The following is a 27739-nucleotide window of genomic DNA, read 5'->3' on the forward strand; positions in this document are numbered from 1 at the left end:
GCATGTCCGGTTGTCAGTAATCTTCTGCTATGCCCATGCCTGGTGCCTATTCGTTCAGTCGATAAATCAGTCATTAAGTCAACATACGTATTCCGAGTACCTGCCACGTGCATGATGTTGTGATTATGCTGAGTACTGAAATAAGGCCTGACGTGCTATTAAGAGTGTTGAATGACAAATATCCACCCACACCGACCCACCGAAATGTCTAAACGTCCAGCCCATCATAGTAGATCCTGCTGTGACTCCACGGTCGTGCATAAAAGGCTTGAGTACCCCCCTCAAGTAAGACGTGTTCTCTGTCTGAAAGTTCAGTCTGGAGAGGGCGACAGGCTTTAAAAACAATCATTTTAACACCAAGTGGAAAGGATAATGATATGGAACACGAAGGTTGGGTATTTACTGAGCAGGGGGACATCAGGGAAGATGGCTGGAGAAAGTAATGTGTGAGTTAAGCGTTAAAGGGTGAAATTGTCATGACAACAAATAGAAAAAAAACTCTGTGATTACCTTATATCCTGCGGTTAACATAAAGCGGAGGCCTTATTCTGCCCTAAACAGGAATCGTATGAGGAGATAGCTCTGTCTCCAGAGCACATACTGGTGAATCAGAGCTGCTCCCCAGGGAATTTGAAAGGAAAAACCCCTTCCTGGAATGAGTGAGGCAGGCAGGCAGGAAGGGAGGCTGAATGTTGCTCTGTGCCTGTAATTTGACAGGTCTCTGTTAGTGTCCAAGCACAAAGACAGCGTGTGACATGTCAAAACCATACGTCAGGACAGAATGACGGCACAGAGCCTGATTCCAATCACAGGCCTCGAGTCGTTTGTGTAGCTGCTGCCCAGAACAGAACGCCACCGGCCGCATGGACCGTGGCCAAGCTAACCTTTGCCCTAGATATACGCCAGGAGAAAACCAGACCCAACCAGGAGTCAAGAGCTGTGTCCCAAGGAAAGCTTTCAGTTCTTAACCCCCTACAAAATGTGTTTTTCTAAATCGTAGATTGTGAAGAATGGACTTGGAGTAGAGTGCTGTGTATATTTTACAAAGTTCCATTTTTAACATGGGTAAATTGGGGATCATTTGAAAACAAACAGTACTGCAGAATTACTTTCTAATATTATGTGTAGCTATTTTGCTGTGACTGAATCTGGGTTTAAATTCTTACTCGGATATTCTAGCTGTATGAACCTCAAGCAAACCAGTGAACCTCTGTAAGCCTTAGTTTGCTCACCTGTAAATGAGGGTGATAATATATATCCTAGGATTTGGGGAGAATAAGTGATATCTTTCTCAGGCCAGAGTCTAGAATAAAGTTGCTATTACTGTGCTTATCATGGAAAAGGCCTTATATGAAATCAAAATATTTTTAACAAGCATTACTTTTATGTAGGAGATCCCTTGTAGTAAGTCTCAGATTTTAACATAAGCAGTACTAGAGGAATAAAAGAGAACTAACCTTAATTCTGTCTAGCACTATGGTGAGTGGGTAGTGATTTACCTTTCCTGGGCCTGGACTTTTGACCGTAAAAGTGGAAATAATAAATAATGAGATATTACTAAGAGTTATGATTTATTGACTATTTATAACTGACATGACTTCTGTCTCCCTTACTGGTATCTCATTTTACTCATATAAAGTAATTACCATTATTTTCATGTTACAAGTGAGACTGTTGAGGCTCAGAGAAGTTAAGTAAGTTTTCCAAAGTCACACAGATAACAAGTAGCAGGCTCATGATTCTCATGGTCTACTTTGAAGGCTGTACTTTCAGCCATGAGGCTGTACCACTCACAAGTAGGATTTGCTCAGAAATGAGTTTGTAGATCATTGTGAAATTTTCAAAAGAAATATTTCTTAGAATACTGAGCCATATTTACATAATCTACATAGTAAATTCAGTTTGCAGGGGAATAAAGTCTCATCTTGAATTACCTTCACAGTTGTTAAAGAAAAGAATCAAAAAATATCTGTGTGACCCTTGACATTCCTGAGAATGAGTGTTACGAAGCTTAACCAAAATAAACAATGTGCAACAGGAAATATAGCTCTTTGGTGTCCCACTAGCCCTTCTTTGGGAGCCTTGCTGCCACCTCCAACATCCTCTGTCCTGTTTCCGCCTCCATTGCTCATGTCACATTTCCGACCCCTTGGCCTCTACCCCAGCTCCCCAGGACCCAAGCACACCAATGGGTGCTAATGGACAAGCTGACAAGCATCTTCCGGTGTGTTAGATAGTTTTTCACTTTTCCTGGTGCATGCGACATTTATGATGCCAAGATAATTTTCACCTTCAAGAAGGACCTCAGGTAGCAGAAATGGTGGGCGACATTGGTTGGCAGGCAATGGCTCTCCATTCAAAGCCTAATCCTCAGCCTTATCAATTGAACTGTATTGTCCCTTCCGACTCAACGGTTCAATGAAGTATGACTGGAGTGTCCTGTGTCTGAGTTGTGAGCAAGTGTATCACAGCTCTGGAGTCAAATAAATGTTACCCTCTTGAAAGCATTCACGTTTAGAGGGGTTGGGCCCATTCTAATCATGGTGCTGTTGTTCAATACAGTTGCAGAGTTTTTTTCCAGGGATTGTCTTCAGAGCTTTTAGCACATCAAGGAGATTATTATCAATACAATAATATTCATCCTGTCGGGGTTATTTTTGAAAACAGTCAAAACTGAGTATCGCTGCATTGGGTCAAAAAACAAAGAATAACTACAATATGATGGAACTGCATTTCAAATTTTCTTTGTGAACTTTCTCTGAAGATAATAAAGAAAATAAATGAGTTGCTTCCCAAGATGATCATTTTGAGAAGTGATTTTCACTTGAATGTACATATTTCTAGGTTTTTCCATTTTTATTGGCTCATCCGGTATGTTGCTAAGTATTCTCAACTCCAAGAGGGTAGTTTTAACTCTGCCATTCATAGCAGAGAGTAGAGATCTGTGTTCTCATCTCAGATTAGCCAAATCTCTGATACTCGCAACCAAAGACATGGGCAAGCAGGGATTGGAAATTAAGCAGTTCTTATGTTTATCAACTAAAGAATCCTGAACAAAAATAGTTGTCATGGATTTTTTTTTTTCTACTTGTCATACTCACTTTGTGTCAAACACAGGAAGATTTACTAATGAGATATGCTAATTGGGACACTCTAGCTTTAGGAATGATGGAAATCTTGGCTCTCGGCTACAAAATAGTAGATCGAATTTGTTGATCATTTGTTTAGAATTTACCCAGTAGGCTACACAAAGATGACCTTCTCTTCACCCTCAGAACTCTGAACCCACACAGGGCTGCATGCTCAGGCAGAGGCTGAAATTGAGGGGTTCATATGTCCTTCTCTCTTTATTGGGTACCCTCCTGCCTCTGTTCTCCTAGATGTGAATGACATCCAAGAGTTGGATGCAAAATAATCGAATTGTTGGAGACATTTTTATCGTTCCATGCCTGGAGTGGTTTTAAGTAATCCATTCCCTGGAAGCTGGGAGAAAAAATGGTATTTGGTGTTTCACAAAATGTCTTCAGCAACTCTGTCTTGCTGGTGTTTGGGGCCTGGCAAATGGAAATACCTCCTGGCTATAATTTTCTTCTTTTTCCTATTGGAAGGTTATGGGAGAGGGCAGGAGAGGGGTGTAGTGCATGCAGTTCTGATTTATCTTCAAGTCACTGAATACTTGCTTTAAGGTGTAAGAGAATTATTGGTTGACCAGGGCTCATGAGAGTTCAATTCAAAGCCTTTAACCTCTTCAACTAGAATACGGTCTTTTTCAGAGCTATATAATCAGACACTTGATAGCGTGAAATTTTTTTTTTCTAACATTAGAGCCATGAAACTCGAGTGGATTCTATATTTGGTTTAGAATTTTCCCATCTCTAAAAATTCTGAGAGGGAAGGCAGCCAGTGAATGGATGGTTTGTTATGACCAAAACATAAATTTGTACATTTCCTTTTTAGTTTAAAGCCAAGTTCTTCGATCATATATTAGGAACCTCAACCCACTCTCTCTACTTAGCCAAGTTTAGCCTTCAGTACTCTATATATCAACCATTGACATAAATCAAGCAGTGTTCTCCTCCCCTCATCTTTAAGTTAATCTTGGGTGTAGCTAATCTTAAAGATGAACACTCAAAAGATTGTTTCCCGATTGGCCTGGCTGAGGTTGGAGGAATGGGAACTCACTGCAGCTCTCATGTACTGACAATGCTTCTGAATCCTTATAACTGCCCAGAGAAAGTTCCAGAGAAGAAATAGAACCTTCAATCAATTGGGAATGCCTTTTCTAGTAGAAAAATATGAATTCAGAGTTCTACAACAGTATAACATTCAACTCACCCCTTTGCTGAGGGATAGAGGTTGGTTAAAGGGTCAGTCAGTTAGGCTAGTGCCCGGGTTTGGTTTTAGGGGCCAGAATCCAGTGAGGGGAAGTCAGGAGCATAAAGGGCCAAAGACGGAACCTAGCCAAAATCCTAAAAATGCTGGGAAACAAGATTAGTGAGTATACTCAGAATCCAAGAGTGAATTTGAAAGATGGTAACAAACTCATGATTTCACAAGTGACCTAAAATCTAGAGTTGAAATTAGGATAGAGACTCAGGAGATGAGTCTAGATGGTCATCACAAATGACCCTCAACCATTTGATGATTTCCATTATGACTTACCTTGGCTGGGTTAGGCTGGCAAAAGGGAAAAGAGCTGGTACAAATATACTAACTGTTGCCCATGATAGGAGAGGAGTAGTATTTTTATATTTTCATTTTATCCTTGATAGTTCATCATTTATGTTTACAAAGGAAGCAAAGTTTGTTTCTAATGCCCCGTGAAACTAGTGCTAAGGCCAGGATCCAGAATAAATTTCCAGACACATATGTTAATATAATTTGTACTGAAAACTCTTGACCGGCAAAATTAGCAGAAGAGATTTTGGCCTGTGTTCTATTGGTTTATTTTAACAAGAGTAGCAACTCTGTGCCATATATAAATCATCGCAATGGTTGTTGTTCAGTCACTCAGTCGTGTCTGACTCATTGTGACCCCTTGGACTGCAGCACTCCAGGCTTCCCTGTCCTTCACCATCCAAATGGTAGATATTATTCATCTTTTTTTAATATCAGTAAATGAGGACACTGAGGCTTAGAGAGGTTAAATAACTTGCTCCGAGTTAGTCAGTAACTCATCTGATTTTAAGCCAAGTGATAAATACCATGCCGCCTAAGGAAATAGCTATAGGTGGTCTGAGTTGTGCTAACAGGGTCTTTCTTTGTGATATCTGTTTGACATTTCACCGTTGTCTACATTCTCAGTTTTTTCTACATCAGACAAAATTTAAGCCAGTTTTGTTGCAGTTGCCTTGTCCCAATCCACAGATCTCTAGTTTCCTGTTTGCCCAACCTGGAGCCAGGAACTAAAGATTCCAAGCTAAGTTCAGTACAGTTCTATTCTTTACTCTAGCAATAGCTGTATTCATTCATTCAAAAAAAATACAATATTGTAAAGTAAAAAATAGATAAATTTAAAAAAAGAAAAAAATATTTGTTGAGTATCTACTCTATCAGTAGTATCTACTGATACTACAACTGAGAAAAAAGATGAAGGTATGATGTAGTAAGGGGGAAAATAAAATGTTTTAAGTTTAAAAAAATTAAAACATCAGAGAGTGTTTTCAAGTTGCTCTATTTTCATCATACTGTGGACTTACTCCTGCTTCTGTTGCTAGGCTGATTTGTTGCCGGGCTTACTGTACCTCTTACGGTACCTCTGATCCCTGATAAAAATGGAAAAAACCCAAGTGAGTGGTATGTGATTTAGTCTGCAAAGCAAAAAATCCAAAGGCTTTGTTAGATTTTTGAACTGATAAAGAAAATTTAATCACTCTCTTTTCCTTTAACATGAGCCATCAAGATTTCAGAAACTGTTCAGGGTCACAGAGTTTCACAGGAGGGTGAAACCATACTTTTTGCATATATTCATTCATTCATATGATGAAAATTTACTGAGAACCTACAGTGTGTCCGGAATTGAAGACTAAAAGCTTAAGTGATCCAAAGAATCCTCATGGCATTCATCGAAAAGATCGGGAAGGCATGGTTCCTCTCCTCAGTGAGTTTTTAATCAGAAGGAGACATCTGTCCCTAATACTATCGGGTTCCCATTGGGTACACCTACTATCTCATTCTCATCCTGAAATCCACTTTATGTAGTAACTGAGCCTGAATCATCTGGGCCCTCCCCCCAAGTTTTCAAGTTCAACTTTGAACATGTTATTTTAACCTTTTATAGACTAGAACTCTGGTGGATACTCCACTTTCATTTCTATTTCACTTTATCATCCTAGTATGCAATAGCTTGGATCACAAAAGTGAATTGGTATAAAGCGACAATTAACTCTTGATTCCCTCCATAAAGAAATAAACATAGTAGCAAGAAGAGCATGTTAGCCTTGGAATCATAATACCTAGGGTTTAAATCCATCGTTAGGGGAATGGCTTCTATTATTCTCATTTCAAGGTCTTTGTCCATGGCTTGCATCCATCCATAAGAGCTGTGCGTTTAAAGCATTAGTGGTAATTTAGCCTGTTGAATACCAAGTTACTAACTAGGGAAAAAGGGGGTATGAGGTTAAGAAATAGATTTGATCCTGGAGATGGAAATGCAAGAGGGTTAATGGAAAATCTGACAGATATTTAACTGTAATGTGCATTAATGTAAGTGACTCAAACAATCCCCTTTGCACCAGTTCTAATTAGTTTTACCTTTTCTAATCAGATGTCAGTTCTTATCAGTTCGGTAGAGGGGGGTGGTGTGGATTCTTCTTGTGAAATCGAAAGGAAGCCAAAACCCATTTAGCCTGCACACCAATGAGTAAATGTTCCTATTAATGGTTAATTAAAGTCAGGCACAAAGACTTGAGATTCAGAAGGTGTTTACAATAAGAAGTTCTAGGTTTGAAACAAAAGACCACATAAATATTTAGACTTCTTGGATCAGGGAGATGTGATGTGAGTGAATCATCTTACTCTTTTATTAGTACATTGTGGTGCAAGCAAGGAAGATTCAACTTACATACACAGAGCCCAGGCAGCTCTCTGGATGCTAAGCAGAGAACTCTGGATGAATATTTGCATTTTATGCAATGAATGCAAACAATAACATGGCTCCTTCTTTAGAGCAGAATAGAGGGAGGCCAGTGAGTACCCTCCTGTGCATTCTACAAAAATCAAGTTTCGAGGTCCCTGAGGATGGAAGAATGGAGGTAGCTGACTTGTTTCCCTTTCTTTCTACTGCTGATTCCCTCCACCGTGAATCACTGGCATTTTCCACAGTTTGCTTTTCACAGGAGCTTCAGTCCAGCTCCACCTTTAGGAAACATCAACTTCATCAACAAGGAGCTTTTCTGGCCCTGCGTCCTGTGGCCCACACATCTTTGGCTCACATCTCGACTTTGTGTCTCTGAGCCTTTGTCGAGTCCCCTCTCCCTTTGTCTGTACCCTCTCCTGTTTCACTCTTTAGGAACAGCCCAATTCTGAACTCGCCTCTGTTCCCTGGACTCCTTTGAGACCCATTTTATGGCAGGCCTGGAAAAGGGGGTGGTGAGGACATTTAGCCACTGGAGTTGTTATTGGCAACAAGAGTGAAGAGACTTTTCCTGGAAAAGGATGCGTGTTGGGGAGAGCCTGGTGAGCTGGCAGGCCACCTCTGGGTCCCGCAAGCCTCTGGCTCAGGTGAATGAATTGAGTGGACATACCCATGGGCAAAACATTATCCTTCTCGCATCAAGTCCTTGCTGTCTGGCCTGTGTCCTTGCCATCCTCCCAACCTGCCAGTGGAGTGAGCATTCTAAAATGGGAATTTAACCATATCTGTCACCTGCCTCAGCCCCTTAAGTGGTCTTCATTTTCTCAGAATGAAATACAGCTCCTCGTGTAGCTTTGAAAGTCCCGTGTGACCTGGCTCCCACCAAGCACCCCAGATTGACTGGTTTCTAGTCCCAGCATTCTACTTCCTGCCCTTTGACCCCTCTGTGCCCTCAGACGGCTGGACACAGTGCCCTCCAGCTCCCTCCAATAGATGTGTCCCCCAAGTCCTGAGAAGTACCAGGCTTTTGCCCTCAGGCAAGTCTTCAAACACACTGTTCTTTCTGGAACATTCTCCTCTACCCTGGCTGGCTAACCTAACCCTAAGCTTTCTCAGTCTCTACTAAGCCGTTTCTTCCACAGGGTTTCCCTGGCCTCCCAATCTGGATTAGCGCCCATATTGTGTTCTCTGCTGGTTGCCTCTCCTTTCTCTCTTTCATCATCTTTGTTCTCGTGTGTCTTGCTCAACTGAACTACACGCCACTTGAAGCCAGGAATCGTGTCCCTCTTGCTCACCCTCATACTCCAGTCCCTAATAGGTCTACTCTGTGGTTGGCACCTACAACATATTTGCTGAAGAAATGAACAAAGGACTTGTACCACTGGCCCACCATCCTTCCTTCTGTTCTGAGGGCTTACGGTCACCAACTCACCCACCCTCTCCTCCTCAGAAGGTGGAGCTAGCCCTTCCACCTTCCTCCATACCAAGTCTGCCCTTAAGACATTTGCCCGTGGGCCTGACAGCAGTTCAGAGAATTCACTCTCAACTGTCCCATGGGCTAATCCTGTGGAAAGAGATCAGGCACAAGCACTTTTGATGGAAGCTGGACTGACTTATACCCTGGGGAATCATGTAAGTAAGAGTTTTATCAACAATTGTTGTTGCTGTTCAGTTGCTCAGTCATGTGTGACTCTTCGAGACTCCATGGACTGCAGCACGCCAGGCTTCCCTGTCCTTCACTGTCTCCTGGAGTTTGCTCAAACTCATGTCCGTCGAGTTGATGATGCCATCCAACCATCTCATCCTCTGCCGTCCCCTTCTCCTCCTGCCTTCAATCTTTCCCAGCATCAGGGTCTTTTCCAGTGAGTCAGCTCTTCGCATCAGGTGGCCGCAGTATTGGAGCTTCAGCTTCAGTCTTTCCAATGAATATTCAGGCTTGATTTCCTTTAGGATTGACCGGGTCAGTCTCCTTGCTGTCCGATATTATTGATAAAAACAATGAAGAATTTTATCAATGATATTCCATGTGATTTTTTTAGCTTTTTTTTTAATTGAAGGATAATTGCTTTACAGAATTTTGTTTTCTGTCAAACCTCAACATAAATCAGCCACAGGTATAGAACATTAATAATTTACCAATAATGACCAAACACAATCCCTCCTCTTAAGTAATTGATAGGAGCAAGTGATTATCATATTGTTTTATAAGGTTTCTGATAGAGGTCACTGTCAGCTAATCTGGGAATACAGAGATGAAGCACCTAATACAGCCTTGGGAACCAGAAAAGGTTTCCTGGAGGAGGTATCATCTACGCGCCTACCTCAAGGAATAGGAATTAGTGAGGTAGATGGGAGAAGGCCTTCCAGGCAGATGTTGAGCTCTTTTGGAAGATTCCAAGCAGTTCAATGTGGCTGGACTGCAGAATGCAAGGTCAGGAGAGGACAGATAAGACTAGAGTGGTAAGCAGGGGCCAGATCATAAGGAGCCTTAAACACCATTGTAAGGAGGTCAGGAATTCATCCTGAGGGCAACAGAAAGTTATGGAGAGAAGCCTACAGGTTGTTTTTTAAACAGAGGCATAGCTGTTGCCTACCACAGCTGTGCCTGGGCTTAGTTACTTAGTCATGTCCAACTCTTACGACCCATAGACTGTAGCCTGCCAGGCTCCTCCATCCATGGAATTCTCCAGGCAAAAATACTGGAATGGGTTGCCATTTCCTTTCCAAGAGTAGTGCCTACCACAGAGTAGCTGCAAAATTCAGACATGTTGAATGTTAAAGAAACAGATCTGCTCTGCAGAAAAGTTGCAGTGTAGGGAATACACTGGGGGGGGCCCCAGGCGAGGGGCACGGAGACCTTCACCAGATCTATATGCCAAGGACATTCCAGAGATTTTGAACGTGCAGTTGCTATGGGCCCAGGAAGCTCCTGCCTTCTGTCTAGGGCAGGGACCCTAGAATGTCCCTGCCGGTTCACTGATCCTCTGCCCTGTTCTCCCCCACCCCCGCCTCTCACACATGGCTTCTCTATGGCCAACTCTGGACTTCCGCTCTTGCTCCAGAGGACTTGGTCCATCCATTTGATCTCTTATAGCTCCCTTTCTATCTTCAAGCATGCTCAAGTCCTCAACACCCTTTCAGAATAACTTCTCATCTGCCCTCCTTCCCCTGTGAGACCCTAATTTCCCCGTAACCAGGCTCAGGACCTCTGAGTCAGTAAAATTCTTCCTTGTCCACTTTAGACCACCTTCCCGGGTGGTACTATGGAGGCCATTGATGATCATCCACACCTCTTTCTCTTCTCCGTGTCTACTACTGCATGTTCATGTTATTGCAATTCCCCCGTCCCTCCCAGTAATGGGCTGGGGAGTGAGTCTAAGAAATTCTGCCTTGCTCTGTACTCCTGAGGGCTGAAGCCAGTGGCTGGGGTTCCAGACATGTCTGTGGCCTTCCTCCTGGAATTACAGCCTTACCCAAGATTCATTCCCTCGTTGGCGCGCCTTCTACTTCTCAGGACCAGCTCTCCTCCCTTTGAGGGTCTTTTGCTCAACCACTGCCTTTTCTGCACTGGCCACAGATCCTGTTCACCAGCGCAGACAGCTGTTGAGATGTCCTGGACCCCCAGACCCTGGCCCCCTCTATCCCTGCCCTTACTGCCCACGCTGCTGTCATCAGCCTTCCTCAGGCTGTGAAATAGGCACAGTCCCATTTCTCCCTCCTTTGGTGAACTCAGTATAGTGAAAACTCCTCCAGTACAGTTCTTAAACATTGCATTATACTTCCATTTAAGTATCTGCTTGGTCCAGTGAACTGTGAATGCCTAGTGAGTTCGGACCCTAGAATTTCCCTTCTCCCTCTGAACTCATAAAGCATTCTGCATCTCTTATCGCATTCATTGCTTTTTTCAACCTTTAATTGTTGTTAAGTCTGTATTTTAACCCCTCCACTAAGCAGTAAGCTTGAGACCAGAGTTTGTTTATCATTCATCTTTGTACCTCCAAGGATTAACAGAGAAAGTCCCAACATACAGGCACAGAAACAGAGAGGAGGAAAGAAGAAAGAAGGAAGGGAAATAAATCAGCTAGACTCCAATAAAAATTAACTTTAAAACTCAGTAAAGGATTAAAAAAAATGAAGTTATGGGGTGTGTGTGTGTGTGTGTGTGTGTGTGTGTGTGTGTGTGTGTTATAGGCTATGTGATCTTGAAATCAGAGGCTGTATGCTCTTGAATTATAGGTTTGAATAATTTGACACTGATCTGAATATAAAATGTACATTATTGAGACTTTATACATTGCTTACTTCTAAAAATGTTGTAAGTGCCTTAATGACCACAGTCATGGCCAAGTTACTTAATATCCCTGAAACTGAACTGCATCATCTGTAAAGTGAGAACACCACCTATTTTATAGAATTCTTGAACACATTCCATGAAATAACCCATAAGACATACAACAGATACAAGGCCTGCACCTGGTAGGCAATTCACAAGTGTTGGCTTGCTTCTCTTTACAAAATAAGGACCCTCCAAACCAAATCCATCCAATTTGTTTAATCCAAATGTTAGTAGACACTTCCAGTGGGTGATTTCCAAAACTGAACTCTCATTTAACTCTGTGTTTCCAGGCAACTAAAGCAAAAGGAATCATGTGGGGATGTAGGGGTTCTTTTTAATTTTAATATAAAAGAAAGTGTCCTAGTTCATCAATGCAAGCACAGTTTTTCCTGGAAGTAAATTCAAAGGCCCATTTATCACTGGGGGAATTAGGTAACGTGACAGACATTTTCCACTGGGAATCTTGTGAAGATGCTGACAGTGTTTACTTTGATGTTTCTGTTATTAAGCTGCATTATGAAATCTGAGGCCAAAATCCTAGATTTTAATTCAGTGACTACTTTTCCCCAGCAAGCTGAGATAATGTGGTCAGACGTAATGTTTTCTACAACTCTGTTCAGTGGTTTTCATACACTTTTAGCAAGAATACTCGGAGAAGGCAATGGCAACCCACTCCAGTCCTCTTGCTTGGAAAATCCCATGGACGGGGGAGCCTGGTGGGCTGCAGTCCATGGATTCGCTAAGGGTCGGACATGACTGAGCGACTTCACTTTCACTTTTCACTTTCACGCATTGGAGAAGGAAATGGCAACCCACTCCAGTGTTCTTGCCTGGAGAATCCCAGGGACGGGGGAGCCTGGTGGGCTGCCGTCTATGGGGTCACACAGAGTCAGCCATGACTGGAGCGACTTAGCAGCAGCAGCAGCAGCAAGAATACTTCTTTCCTCCCCTCCCCCTTTCAGGGTTCCTTTAGGGCAAAGATTACAAACCAGAGTTCTGGTTTATCCCAAGAGCAGAGATTAGAAATCATATAGGAATGCATAATTAAAATTCCCATTAGATTGCCTCACTCAAATATCAATTGTTTTGAATGAGTCTCTGGCAAACCCTTGCACTGTGTAAAGTAGATTAGACCTGTGGAATGTCTACCTCAGAATCAGATTTCAGGGAGACTTCTCAAATCCATTTAAGTTATAATCTTCTCCCTCCATATAAAACAAAGCAAAACTTTAAACTTCAGATGTGACCCACCAAACTCATTAAAAATTGCCATGAAAAATAAATCAGCCATTGGTATATTTATCATTCAACAAATATTTTAAGCACCTCATGTATACAGAAAGCCATGCCAGCTGCTGTAAGAAATACAACAAATCAATATGCTATGGGGTAGGGGCTGCATTGTTGCTCTTCAGTCACTAAGTCATGTCCAACTCTGCGACCCCATGAATTGCAGCATGCCAGGCTTTCCAATCCTTCACCATCTCCAGGAGTTTCCTCAAACTCATGTCCATTGAGTCAGTGATGCCATCCAACCATTTCATCCTCTGTCTCCCCCTTCTCTTCCTGCCTTCAATCTTTCCCAGCATTAAGGTCTTTTCCCGTGAGTTAGCTCTTCGTGTCTGGTGGCCAACATATTGGAGCTTCACACAAACCCCATGAACAGTATGAAAAGGGCTGCATGGGGATAAGAGCCACAGCAGAGGAATATTCTGGAACCAGACTTGTTGCTCAATATTTTACCTTGAGTGATTACTCAAGAAGGTCTGATTAGACCTTCTTTACTTCTTTTGTTATAGTTTTATTCTGTAATCTGAAGTTTATGTGTATAAAATAGAATTGTTGCTGTTGTTGCATAGCCACTAAATCATGTCCGACTCTTTGCGACTCCATGGACTGTAGCCCTCCAGGCTCCTCTGTCCATGAGATTTCCCAAGGCAAGAATACTGGAGTGGGTTGACATTTCCTACTCCAAGGAATCTTCCCGACCCAGGGATCAAACCCACAGCTCCTGCATTGGCAGGCAAATTCTTTACTGCTGAGCCGCCAGGGAAGCCCAAAATATAGTTACTGTCCTCATTGTAAAATTTTTACTTTTATCAAAGTAACATGTACATAATTTTAAAAGACAAGCAGCGCTAAAATGCAAAAGCCACTCGCTGGCACCCCGTCTCTCACCCTTAGTCTCTAGAGGAAGCATTGTCATCGTTTGAGTTGCTGCTGCTTCGTCATATTTCTAATTTTATCCATACCAAATACCTCTTGATTTATTCATTTCGAGCACTACCTACTACTTCTGATTATAATGGATGAAGCTTTTCGTTCTGTTCGCAGCTCTTTCTACCTCTCTCCCCTTTGCTACCATAGGGTTATGTCAAAATTTCACTTAAGTCCTTATCAGTGTTTTCAGGATCATGAAGAGAGAAACAGTGTTTTCTGCTAAGACCAGCAGTATATGTAACTATAATTCCTCTCCCGAGTGAAGGGTCCAACTTTTTTTTTCATTTGTGAAGTTTCTTTGACTCTCTGGCTAAGTCTTCTCATACCAGCCAGCAGCTCTGTAAAACATCTCAGTACATTTTCCTCACTGTGATTCCTGTCAGAGACTCTCTCGGCTCCATTTCCTTTCCTGGGTTTGTTTCCCCTGGAGCCTGCTGGGTGTTCTCTAGGTCTGCTGACACAGCGTCATCCGAGCCTTCAGGCCACCATGCTGGGAATCTCTTCAAGTCTTTCCTTTGTCAGAGTCCCTGCTTCTGGCTCCTTCGTGTTTCTCTATTTGTCTATCTACTCTCACGTTGGTCGACTATCGGTGGCTCAGCTGGTAAAGAATCTGCCTGCAGTGTGGGAGACCCAGGTTCGATCCCTGATTCGGGAAGACCCCCTGGAGAAGGGAATGACTGCCCCACTCTGGTATTCTGGCCTGGAGAATTCCATGGACAGAGGAGCCTGCTGGGCTATATAGCCCATGTGTTCGCAAAGAGTTGGACATGACTGAGCGACTTTGACTTTTCACATGTCTGCCAGTAGCTGCCTGAAAATCTTGAAACCTTCAGAGAAATCATAAGCCATTGGAGAGGATAAGGAAAAAATTTCAAAACATGAAGCAAAAAAATTGTTGACCATAGACAATGTCCTCGTAAGCATACTTAGCTGTACAGTGTGCAAGAAGGCATTAGAAGGATCCCTTCATTATTGAGCACCGACTGTGTGCTAAGTGCTCCTTATGTGACATTCCTAAAATATAGGAATCATTTTCTCCTCTTTTTAAAAAAGTTGTGTATTTATTTTTGGCTACACTGGGCCTTCATTGCTTTTTGCAAGGGCTTTCTCTATTTGCAGTGAGCAGGGGCTCCTCTCTAGTTGTGGCCTGCGAGCTTCTCATTGCAGTGGCTTCTCTGGTGGAGCACAGGCTTCAGTAGTTGGCCTTAGTAGCTGCAGTGGGCTCTTTGCAGTGGGATCTATGTGGCCTCTAGAGCTCCAGCTCAGTAGTGTGGCTCACGGGTCCAGCTGCCCCGAAGCATGCGGCATCCTCCTGAACCAGGGATCAGACCGTGTCCCCTGCACCGACAGGCGGATTCTTATACACTGGACCACCAGGGAAGTCCCTCTCCTCTTTATCTGTGAGGAAGTTAAGAACAGAGTGACTTGGTGTTAATAACTTGCCTGCATCGTACAGCTCTCAGGTGGGGGAGCTGGAATTCACATCATGTTTGTCTCCTTCTAACCACACTCCATTCACTGTGTCTCTTAGCCAACAAGCACGAATGCGGAATCCTTGCCCTCAAGGAGTTTGCTCAACTATGTCTTTAATCCAATGTCAGACAATTTTCTGGCCCAATATGCTGACTGCCCTTTTACATGTGTGTGTGTGTGTGTTTGTGTGTGTGTGTGTGCAGTTTAACTCTGGTTAATAGAATATCTATTTTCCTAGTCCCATGTACATTGTTTCATTATAATATTTTTTCTGTGAAATTCTGCAACAGAGCTATCTTCAAAGGAGATTTCTATTTTTTATCCCCCTCTATTTATTAGAGATTAGGCAGTTACAGTCTGATCTGGTTACAACTGAAAATATGTGAGTGGTTTTGCCCTTCTCCCTGGTGGATTTTTGGTTTCTCTGCCAGTCAGTTCATTGGCTGACATTTATCACATTTAGCTCCAGCCTAAAGGGACATCCAGGGTAACTAACTGCATAGAAGGGACGATACGTGCTTCTGGCTGTGTACTGTACCTGCGGGTTCCACCAAGCTCTCATTGCCTGGAAATCTGTACCGTTAGCTCTCTCTGAAACAAAGCAGGACAGAAAGTACAAGGGGTAGAAGCACAGGAAAGGGTTTTTAAATGAATGAAAGAAGGTAGAATCAGTAGACATGTTACTAATATGGAAGCAAACAAATACCATGGATGCATTTCATTCCTCCTGGCACAATGAAGCCCTCTGACAGCTTTCCTCACCTGGAGGGCTTGACGCTTCAGCTACAGCTCTCGTTAAAGGAGGGAGATTCTTGACACAGTAAAATTCTGGGGCTGGAGCAAAGGGAAAGTTCCTCCACACTGCTAGCACTGTTCTCTAGCAGCATCTTGGCGGCTGTTTCGTACACCAGCTCTCAGAGGCAGAAACATGAACCCTTTCATTCGGTCAGAAATTAGAAGCAGGTAACTGCTTTTTGAACAGTCTCCACTTTGGAGTGTTGGGTTCCCAAAGTTCATTTTTAATTTGGTTGTTTGGCACCCCTGGTGCATTTTTCCACAGGAACAATTTAAAGAAAGTTTATTAAGTCCTCAGGCGAGCGTGTTTAAAGTCTATTTGACTCATATGGACAGTGAGTGATTAGAGCACTAACCGTGATTTCTCTAACATTACATTAAGAGAAACAAAATTTGTTCAGTGTATGCTGATTGAGCCAGAAGCAGTGGTGGAATCAGGAATGCAGTCTATTTGGTGAAGCAGAGGATTACAGGACAGGGGAGACACGTGCGCCCCAGGTGTGTATGGGGCTCTTTGCCACGGAAACCCCCAGGAAGGGGCTCCCCCCTTAGCCGGGCTCCAAGTTTGGAATGCAGGAAATAAGAGTATTTTTCTGCTGAACCTTCGCGGCAGAGGTAGGTAGGCCCTCGGCCCAAGGGGAGAGGGAAAACGAGATTAGTCAAAACATCAACAGGAGGTGGAAGGGAGGTTCAAGAGGAGGGGATAAATGTATACCTATGATTGATTCATGTTGATGTATGGCAGAAACCAACACAATATTGTAAAGCAATTATCCTCCGATTAAAAATAAATAAATTAAAAAAGAAAAACATCAACAGAGAAGGGGCACAGAGCTCTTCATTCCTAGGGGTCATTTACAGACATTTATAATCTGTATGCAGGTAAAGAAGCAACAGTTAGAACTGGACATGGAACAACAGACTCCTTCCAAATTGAGAAAGGAGTATGTCAAGGCTGTATATTGTCACCCTGCTTATTTAATTTATATGCAGAGTACATCATGAAAAGTGCTGGACTGGATGAAACACAAGCTGGAATCAAGATTACTGGAAAAAATATCAATAACCTCAGATATGCAGATGGCACCACCCTTATGGCAGAAATCGAAGAAGAACTAAAGAGCCTCTTGATGAAAGTGAAAGAGGAGAGTGAAAAAGTTGGCTTAAAGCCCAACATTCAGAAAACTAAAATCGTGGGATCTGGTCCCATCACTTCATGGCAAATAGATGGGGAAAGAGTGGAAACAGTGTCAGACTTTATTTTGGGGGGCTGCAAAATCACTGCAGATGGTGACTGCAGCCGTGAAATTAAAAAACACTTGCTCCTTGGAAGAAAAGCTATGACCAACCTAGACAGCATATTAAAAAGCAGAGACATTACTTTGCCAACAAAGGTCTGTCTAGTCAAAGCTATGGTTTTTCCAGTAGTCATGTATGGATGTGAGAGTTGGACTATAAAGAAAGCTTAGCACTGAAGAATTGATGCTTTTGAACTGTAGTGTTGGAAAAGGCTCTTGAGAGTCCCTTGGACTGCAAGGAGATCCAACTAGTCCATCCTAAAGGAAATCAGTTCTGAATATTCATGGGAAGGACTGATGAAGCTGAACTTCCAATACTTTAGCCACCTGATGCGAAGAACTGACTCATTTGAAAAGACCCTGATGCTGGGAAAGATTGAAGGTGGGAGGAGAAGGAGATGACAGAGGATGAGATGGTTGGATGGCATCACTGACTCAATGGACATGAGTTTGAGTAAACTACGGTAGTTGGTGATGGACAGGGAGGCCGGGGGTGCTTCAGTCCATGGGGTTGCAAACAGTCAGACACGACTGAGCGAATGAACTGAACTGATAGTGTGAAAGTGAAAGTGTTAGTCGTTCAGTTGTGTCTGACTCTTTACGACTTCATGGACTGTAGCCCACAAGACTCCTTTGTCCATGGAATTCTCTAGGCAAGAATACTAGAGTGAGTAGCCATTCCCTTCTCCAGGGGATCTTCCCAACCTAGGGATCAAACCCAGGTTTCCTGCACTGCAGGCAAATTCTTTACCATCTGAGTCACGAACTGCCTGCATACCTAAAGGTGCCCATCTATACCGGTTTTGTGGACTAAACTTTATTTGATTTATCAAGATAAAACAGTTTTGAGCCATCAGTTCCATTTCCATAGTCTATGAACGGGGCTTCCCTAGTGGTTCAGAAGGTAAAGGATCTGCCTGTAACACAGGAGACCAGCACTCAGTCCCTGGGTGGGGAAGATCCCCTGGATAAGGAAATGGCAACTCACTCCTGCATTCTTGCCTGGAGAATCCCGTGGACAAAGGAACCTGGTGGGCTACAGCCCACAGGGTCGCACAGAGCAGCAGGCAGTGAGGGATGTGCCAGGGAGACAGCTGGGCCCAGGGGCCCCACCAGGCCATGCTCTGGACTCCACACCAGCTCCGGGAGGCAGGGCTTGGCCGATGAGGCTATGTTTTTTGTATGCTGTAAATCAAGTGCACAGAACTCTTTGCTTCTGAAAAACAGTTCTCTTACAACCACGATTATTCCTAAAATAAGGTTTCAACCCACATGTGCGATGACATTGAAACTGCCTACGTTGCCAAAATCAGAGGGAAACCAGAGGGTCAGAGAGATGGGGTAAAATGTAGGAAAAAAGAGACCCCCAGGGAGAAAGAAAGGAAATTGGGGCCAAAAAATGCATTTCTGACCATCTCTTCCTTGGTATAAAGATACTTTATAAGGCAATTTAAGCTCTGACAAATTGCCTATTTCTGTTTGCTAATGCAGACAAAGCCAGCCACTCACAGATCTCTCCATTTGTGCTTCCTCCTCACATTTCATTCAGGGCAGGGGGAGGGTAGGCGATGAGGGGTCTGCTGTAAAATTCTTTCTCGTTTCTCTGAACACTTGAAATGGGGTCAGATCTAAATGGATATGAGCTCAGCATTGCCTCCCAAGGCTCAAAGGTCGGGCTCCACCCGGACAGTTTTGATATGGACATTCACGTTTGTAGAGCAGTGGGCTCCTGAAGATCTCCAGAGATGTCCTTTTCCTCGTACCTGAGGCAAGAAGTTTTCTCACCACCTGTACATGATGTTGGGGTATATCCGGGACCCTTCCTCGGTCCACCTTGGGCGCACATGTCCTCCAGGGACGCCAGAGGCAAATGGGTTAGAATCTCAGCAAGCTGTTCCTTGAGAGTGTGAGGGCTGCCCCCACTTCCATGGGAATGGGATTCCCTGCCAAATTCAGATGCCGTGGCTTCCCTGGGGGACCACGGCCCCTCCCAAGTGGAGGAAGTCGCTGGGAGAAAGAAGTTAAGCAGGCAGCTCTGAAGGGCTGTGTGTGTGTGTGCGTATGTGTGTGTGTGTGTGTCGGTGAAAAGAGAGTAGCCTTCTATCACTGCCTGCATTATAGTGCATGCAGAATTTAAAATTTTTTTGAATTAAAAAAATCCTTAATACCTAGAATATGTATAGTTACATGCATGCAAGTAACTGCACACAAATCAATAAGAGAAAAGCAACAGAAAACCTCAATACAAAGTTGGGAAAATGACACCAACAGGCATCTTTTGTTAAAAAAAAATTATAGAAAATAAAATAAGACCAATAAACACAGGATAAAATATACTACTGGTAAACAGGCAATACAAATTAAAACAATGTGACACCTTATCATATTCATTAGATAGGTAAAAGAAAAATATGTGGCATGTATGCAAAGCAGTGATAACTCCTATGAGTTGTTGATTCAGAGTGATTATCGATAACTTGTAAATGTTGATTTTCTAAATTTAATTTGTGTTTTATATTGAAGTTTTTAGCTGATTTACAATAATTTAATTTTTATTTTATATTGGAGTTTATAGTTGATTTCCAATGTTGTACACTGGAAATTTCAGGTGTACAGCAAAGCGATTTAGTCATGCATATACACGTATCCATGCTTTTTCAGAATGAGAGCAGCCTTCCATTAGAGTACCAGTGGAATTTAAAATTACACAGACAGAAAGCAGTAAAGAGACTAGGAGGGGAGCTGGAGTTTCTGCTCAGTCAACTACAAGATACACGCAATTCACACTTCCAGGTTTTACAGGCTTGTCTTTCCCTCCTCTGAAGTGTCTCTGAGACTCAGCTCGGATGATATTTCAAATGATTGTGAGATTCACATCTCACAGCAGTAGAGTCAGAATAACTTGTAATTCTTCTAAAATGAAGAAGCTTTTCACTTACAAATTGCCCTGACGTAGGAAAGAGCAGAATTGGTTAACAAGTTGATTCTACATATGGACACAGGGGATTCACAAAGCAGGATGCCACCCCCCTCCACCCTGAGGTTCACTAAATGATTCAAGCATAGAGACACATGAGGAAGCTGTGTAGCAAGGCCAGGGAGTTCAGATGCATGAGCCTATGATTGACGATATGACAGGTACTATCTGAACACCAGTTAGGAAGAGGAGAAACATTTTTTCACATCTACCATTGTAGCAGATGACACATGAAACCGTATGCTCTCAACCACAAACCCCAGCAGCTTTTCCCATAACCTGCAAAGACAAAGAAAAAGAGAAGTTGGGGAAACTCCTACTCATCAGTCAGGTTTCCCCTTCAACATCACTTCCTTTAGGAAGCTGGTCAGACAGATCCACCCCCATCGACTTCCCCTTGCTCGGCCCTTCTCACTCTTTCCAGAATGATCTGTCTTGTTCACGAAACAACCGTCACCTCTCAATCCCCAGCCACAGTATACACCCCAGCAGTACACACCCCAGCACTTTGTAGGCACCTACAGCTGTGCTCCAGCAGTCCTGTACACATGAGGGGGTGGACCATAAAGAACGCTGAGTGCTGAAGAACTGATTCTTTTAAACTGCGGTGCTGGAGAAGACTCTTGAGAGTCACTTGGGCTGCAAGGAGATCAAACCAGTCAGTCCTAAACGAAATCAACCCTGAATACTCATTGGAAGGACTGATGCTGAAGCTGAAGCTCCAATACCTTGTGTGAAGAACTGACTCATTAGAAAAGACCCTGATGCTGGAAAAGATTGAGGGCAAAAGGAGAAGGTGGCAGCAGAGCATGTGATGGTTGGATGGCATCACCAATTCAATGGACATGAACTTGGGCAACTCCAAGAGATAGTGAGGGACCAGGAGCCTGGCATGCTGCAGTCCATGGGGTCGCAAAGAGTCAGGCAAGGCTTAGCAACTGAACAACAATACCAGTGTTCAGTGATTGACGGAGTACTGAGGGGCCTGTGACACAGAAGTGAAGACAGTAGACTCCCTGTGGGAAGCAAGACATCAGACAACTTAGCAAATTTTTTTAATACTTATAAACACCCTTTCTAAAAGAAAACAAAAGGAAGGTTGATCTTGTGAGAACTCTACTGATAAAAGACAGCTGTATTAGTTCTCTTTCTCGTTTATTAACTTTACTAGTAATAAATAATGAATAGAATCCTATTTCCTCGCATTTCAAGTTTGCTGCCAGGGTAGCACAATATCAATAATAATAGTCTATGAATTTTGTTGGGAGAAAATTACATCAGGAAGAAAATATGACATTTATCAATAGCTACTCTGGGAAATCTATTGATCAGCTGTATGGTATCTAACATTGAATTTCTAAACTTCAGAACTGAAAGCTAATACATAATTGGCCATGTAGCAATGCTTTAAAGAGTGAAATAGTCACGCTCAAGTTTCCTCTTACATTTCTTTGCTACCTACTCTTTTTGTGACTCTGTCATTTAATTCCTTTCTTTCAAAGGAGCAATCAAAAGCAAAATATGTTACGCCCATTCCTTGGCCTCCTGTATCCATATAGCATTATTTATTGAGCACTGTTGGTGTCCTTGGCATAACAGACAACAGAAAGGAAGTAAAGTCTCTCCCCTAAGGGTTTGCTGATTCAATTAGAGAGAGCCATTTACAAAGATTACTTGAAATGTCAGACACAGAAATCTAACTTTTATTCCAATGTCAAAAATGGCTTGAAATCTTTTTCATATTAAGGATGCTTATCAGTACGCTTTTCATTCCTCTCACAGCACCCTGCATCTCCATGCTTGATGCAGACAGAAAGATGGAACCCAAGGGTTGTTGCAAAGGTGAATGACTTTAGGTGGCCTTGACACCACCATCATAACCTGCAGTAACCCTGAATCTTTCCTCCACATTCATCTCTCCAAGGATAGAGTCTGTTGAAGAGGTGACTCTTTTGGGACAATTTGCCTTGGTTGATTTTTGGCTGGTTGTTTCTTGATGGAAATGACATTTCTCAGCTATTGGTTGTAATTCTCATGCCACCAAAAAAGAGCAAGAACTTCATACACAGAATCCCGTATTACCATTGATTCTGTGTAGCCCGTTGAATGAGTTGGGTACAGCGTGTGCTTTCCTTCACCCACTGCTCCACCTCGAGAGTTTGAGACTGTCCAAGGCCACACAGCTTCGATGCCATTGATTAAGCGGGTGGCTGCATCCAAACTAGTAACCACTCTGCCTCCTGTCCCCCAGATGACATGAAATAGATGATCAGACCAGATGTGTCGTCCCCAGACTTCTATCTTTCAAAATCATCTTTAGAATAAGGAAGCTGACATAGATTTGCTGTATTTCATTTTCCTGTGTAAAGGCACTGAACCTGAAAACAACAACCACTTAACTACTACCATCGTTTCATGAAAGAAAATGCATCTTAGCATTTAAAAAGTGAAAAAAAAAAAAGCTGCGGAGTGTCAGTCCTTAAATTTAGCCATTTGAAAGACTCACAACACAAGGGTTCTATTTTGGTTCCATTGGTAACTGAAAACCTGCTTGGAAATGGGTACATGTCCATAGAACAGCGTTAGACTAGATGATCTGTGTGGCTCCTTTCAACTCTACATTTGAAGTACAACCCTGGAACTTACAAATGAGTAAATAAATGAAAAGCCAACCAAAGATGCATCACCGTCTACTTCGTTAGACTGCAGGCATTCATGTTTTCCAGCACCCAGCCAACTAGAACATGGAAGGCACTACCAACCACATCATACTATGTCCACCCAAAATAGTCGATGTCCTTTGCACCATTAAATTGTCATTGTTTTAGTTGAAGTGACTCCTTCCATTAGAAGTGAATCTAGCAACAAGGAACTCAGATTTTTAAAATGGAGATGTCAAAGTGACAGGAAAATGTGTAAGCAAAATGAAAGTCTTTTTTGCAAGGCTCAATGGATGATTTTGCCCCAGACTCAAAAGTAACAGAATTTACAGCACAAAGAATGTAATACAATTTAGTTAAATTATTCAGTATTGTTACAGTATTAATGTTGCAGCCCAAGTCTCGTTGTATAAATTAAATACACAGTCTGTTCCCTAAGATTGTACTTGGTTTCCATAATAGTTTTTTTAAGTCCTCACAGATTGGAAATATAAATATGGAAATTTATGGTTATCAATATTTTGAGCCAAATCCTAAGAGAAGGGGTTTGGACTGAGGTCTAAAAGTACTTAACTGAAATGGAGCCACCGAGAGACGTTTAGTCTTGGAGGCACATGTGAGAAGGTGACAAATGGAGCTTATCACTTTGGGAGGTTTGGATTTGCCTTCTTGTTTCCTTTGGCAGCTCGGGGCAAGAGGCCAGCTTTGGCATTCATTGCTTTAAAGACACAGTCACTTTCGCGTGAGATTGGATCCCTGGTTCCGTACAGAGTTCATTTTGTAGTGAATCTGTTCTTAGAATGAAGTAGGTTTTTAGAAAACAGCCCTTTCCTAGAGAGAGAGCTCTTTGAAGTTGAGCAGACTCAGCCCTCTTCTTTTTTCCTTGCTGAACCTCACCCTGGCGGAGGGGGCAAAAATAGCTTAGTTTATTTCAACTCTGTAAATGCTCCAATGTAGGTTCAGTAGAGGTGGGATGAATCTTAGAGATGTTTCTAAAAAAGTCATTACTCCCTTTTCACGAATGCAAGAGAAATTTAGTAGCTTCTCCAAGTTGATTCACTCATCGGACCCCTGATTAGAGAACAGTGATCTGACTTCCAGAATAATAATGGACCGCCAAGATCAATTTCCCATGAATCTCTAGAATTGAAGTATTAGCAAGGATACACATAATTCTATGTAAGAAGCATGCAAAAGTCCTTCAATATACATGCCCTCAAGATATACACTGAAACAAGGTTTTATTATACAGAAATGTGGCCTGACTTATAAGATCTTTATTCAGCAAGTGGGCTAGGCAAGATCAGTGTAAATTGGAAATGGTGAATATCACTGAGGAATCTGAGAAATTCTGTAACTTGAAATTTTCATTTTTTAAAAAAAGCAAAGATTAAACTAAATACATCTCTGTGTCTCCCCAAATCTGATACTCCACCAACTCAGTTTCCTTTATTTTTGTAATGCAATACACATTTTAAGGCTTTGTGGTGTATTTGGCTCAACAGCCAAGATAAATGAAGGAAGGACTCCTCCCTAAGGGTCTGCTGATGCAATTAGAGAAAGCTGCCTCACAGGGCAATTTTTCTATGGCTGTGACTAGTCTGATCAACTGCCCGTGAAGACAACCAATCTTCAGAATGGCCAGTGGTGAAATGTCATGTTGACCTCTTTTAATCTATCTCTGTATATTAGGCACATGCAGGACGGACTGGGGTGGAGAAAGGAAACAGGGCCTTTGGGGTAGTACAGATGGAAGATTGAAGAAATAAAAGGATGGGGTAATACTCAGTGCACACAAATGCCTATGTCTCTACAGCCCATCAGTACGAATAGGATCAGTCTGTTCAGTTGCTCAGTCATGTCCGACTCTTTGCAACCCCATGGATTGCAGCACATGTCTATCACCAACTCCCGGAGCTTACTCAGACTCTTGTCCATCAAGTCAGTGATGCCATCCAACCATCTCATCCTCTGTTGTCCCCTTCTCCTCTTGCCCCAATCTTTCCCAGCATCAGGGTCTTTTCTAATGGGTCAGTTCTTCACATCAGGTGGCCAAAATATTGGAGCTTCAGCTTCAGCATCAGTCTTTCCAATGAATATTAAGGGCTGATTTCCTTCACGATTGACTGGTTTGATTAGTCCAAACCAAATCAGTTTGATCAGTCCAAACTGGTTTGCAATCCAAGGGACTCTCAAGAAAATAAAGTCTGTCACTGTTTCCATTGTTTCCCCATCTATTTGCCATGAAGTGATGGGACCGGATGCCATGATCTTAGTTTTTTGAATGTTGAGTTTTAAATCAGCTTTTTCACTCTCCTCTTTCACTTTCATCAAGAGGATCCTTAGTTCCTCTTTGTTTTCTGCCATAAGGGTGGTGTCATCTGCATATCTGAGGTTATTGATATTTCTCCCGGCAATCTTGATTCCAGCTTGTGCTTCTTCCAGCCTGGCATTTCGCATGTTGTACTCTGCATGTAAGTTAAAATAAGCAGGGTGACAATATACGGCCTTGACGTACTCCTTTCCCGATTTGGAACCAGTCTGTTGTTGCATGTCCAACTCTAACTGTTGCTTCTCAACCTGCATACAGGTTTCTCAGGAGGCAGGTCAGGTGGTCTGGTATTCCCATCTCTTGAAGAATTTTCCACGGTTTGTTGTGATCCACACAGTCAAAGGCTTTGGCGTAGTCAATGAAGCAGAAGTAGATGTTTTTCTGGAACTCTCTTGCTTTTTCGATGACCCAACAGATGTTGGCAATTTGACCTCTGGTTCATTTTCCTTTTCTAAATCCAGCTTGAACATCTGGAAGTTCACAGTTCACATACTGTTGAAGCTTGGTTGGAGAATTTTGAGCATTACTTTGCTAGCGTGTGAGATGAGTGCAATTTGTGGTAGTTTGAACATTCTTTGGCATTGCCTTTCTTTGGGATTGGAATGAAAACTGACCTTTTCCAGAGAGGTCACATAAGATCAAAACTGACATCTCACAGGCTACAAGCTTCTTCCTCTACCTTCTCACCTGAGAATTCTGATCTTGTTTAAAGTTACTTCCTTGGGGGTCCCAAATAACTGTTTTGCATACTTTCTTGAGGGCTTCCCAGGTGACACTAGTGGTAAAGTACCCGCCTGCCAGTGCAGGAGATGTAAGAGACGTGGGTTCGATTCCTGGGTCGGGAAGATCCCTAGAGGAGGGCATGACAACCCACTCCGGTATTCTTGCCTGGAGAATCCCATGGACAGAGGAGTCTGGCAGGCTTCAGTCCATGGGGTCACAAAGAGTCAAACATGACTGAAGTGACTTAGCACACAAGCATATGTCCACCTTGGACCACTTAAATCAGAATCTCTTCAGTTTGAGCCTAGTTATCTTTTCTCTCTCTCTTGTTCTAGAAATATATTTAAAGCTCCCCCAGGAAATTCTACTGTGCAACAGAGTTGAGAACTACTGTTCTAGGGAAAGTACCTGGTGGAGGGAAGTTCACAGAGTTGCTTTATCTCCAGCTTTGAAAAGTCATGCTTTCTTACGTAATTTTGAAGGGAATCAACTGAGGTCAGTTACTGTGGTAGAGAGAATCATCAAAGGAAAATTATCTTCTTTTCAATGGCTGTGTAAAGATTCTCATAAAAATAACTGTCACTGAGAATAAAACATTTCCTAAGTGAAGTGATAGATGCATTACTATTGTGACTCAGGATATTCAGATAATTAAGAAGTAACACTTTTGTTGACATTTGACTACCTTAAAAAGAAAAGTTGTTGAGCCAGAAATGTCAGTGGATGAGAAGTTTTTTTAAAAAACTGTCCTAGGCAGATAATTTCTTCCTAAAACTGCATCTTTCCTAGGAGAGAATTTTCTATTTATTTGGTCCTATTTATAAGCATACTTGATTCTGTCATCACCCTCAGGCTGACAAAGTAGGGGAAAAACATTAAAATTCTGTCCGGAGGTCAGCAAGACCTTAGATCAGCAACTTGAAACCACAAACTTACAGAATATGGTATTTGAAGCTGTTCTTTGGGAATGTATAAGTAAGATGGGTTTGAAATGAAAACTAAAACAAGACAGATATTCCTGGATATGCATTTTCCTGTCTCTGTTCCAACATTCATATTAACACAAAATATCATATTCAAAGAATTCGGTAGACCCTGATACACAATCATTTCCTTTCCTTCCTTTGACTCTCCTAGCAAAACTTTGAGGCAATTTTTTGAGATTCTAAATCCTGTTTATTAATGAGAGATTTTAAAACAAAATCCAAAAGGGATATGATTTTCAGCAGAAATGTTTCATGTGTTGGATTTTTACTTATCCTTCATAGATAAGGGGATCATGTGACAGCTTTGGGTTTTAAAGGGTTGTTGCTGACAAAATAGACTTGCTTTCTGGAATAGAAACGTTACTGTTCTAGGGCCTTGCTGTTGGGTCAAGAAACACTTTTGCTTCAGTAGCAATGGCCCATTGTTATTTCTTCAAATTCATGCCCTGTTTCGGGGAAGAAGACATTTTGGAAGGCAGTCTTTAAGAGCTGTTTTTAAAATAGTGTCAAGCTATACTGGACAGATGGGCATTGAGGCTGGAGATGCTATGGCCAGAGAAAAATGTGTGTAAATGGAAGTTCATCGGCAGAAGACAAGAGTTCTGAAGGGTGAGGCCAGTGGGCCTGTTTGGGAAGGCAAGTTAGACATCTGCAGTAGGCAGATGAACTCTGCCCTGAACTCTGGGGACGTCTGGCCACATGTTCTGTCAAGCGTGTCCCTGGCTGAGTCCTCCTCTGGTTTCCATCTCACTAGGGGGAAATGCCTATGTCCTCAAGGTCTTTACAGGATCTGACTATAAAATCACAGGGGCAGGGACACACACACACACACACACACACACACACACACACACACACACCCCT

The 27739-nt window shown here is 42.5% G+C and overlaps 1 protein-coding gene across 2 annotated transcripts in view; it reads left to right on the forward strand.

Annotated features, from left to right (window-relative positions):
* MAML2 (mastermind like transcriptional coactivator 2) overlaps window positions 1-27739 on the forward strand; it is a 404047-nt gene that overhangs the window by 267382 nt on the left and 108926 nt on the right. The window lies entirely within an intron of this gene.

The sequence above is a fragment of the Giraffa tippelskirchi genome, chromosome 11, assembly GCF_054371585.1.
Source record: "Giraffa tippelskirchi isolate mGirTip1 chromosome 11, T2T-mGirTip1v1.2.pri, whole genome shotgun sequence".
In the NCBI taxonomy this organism is placed as follows: Eukaryota; Metazoa; Chordata; class Mammalia; order Artiodactyla; family Giraffidae; genus Giraffa; species Giraffa tippelskirchi.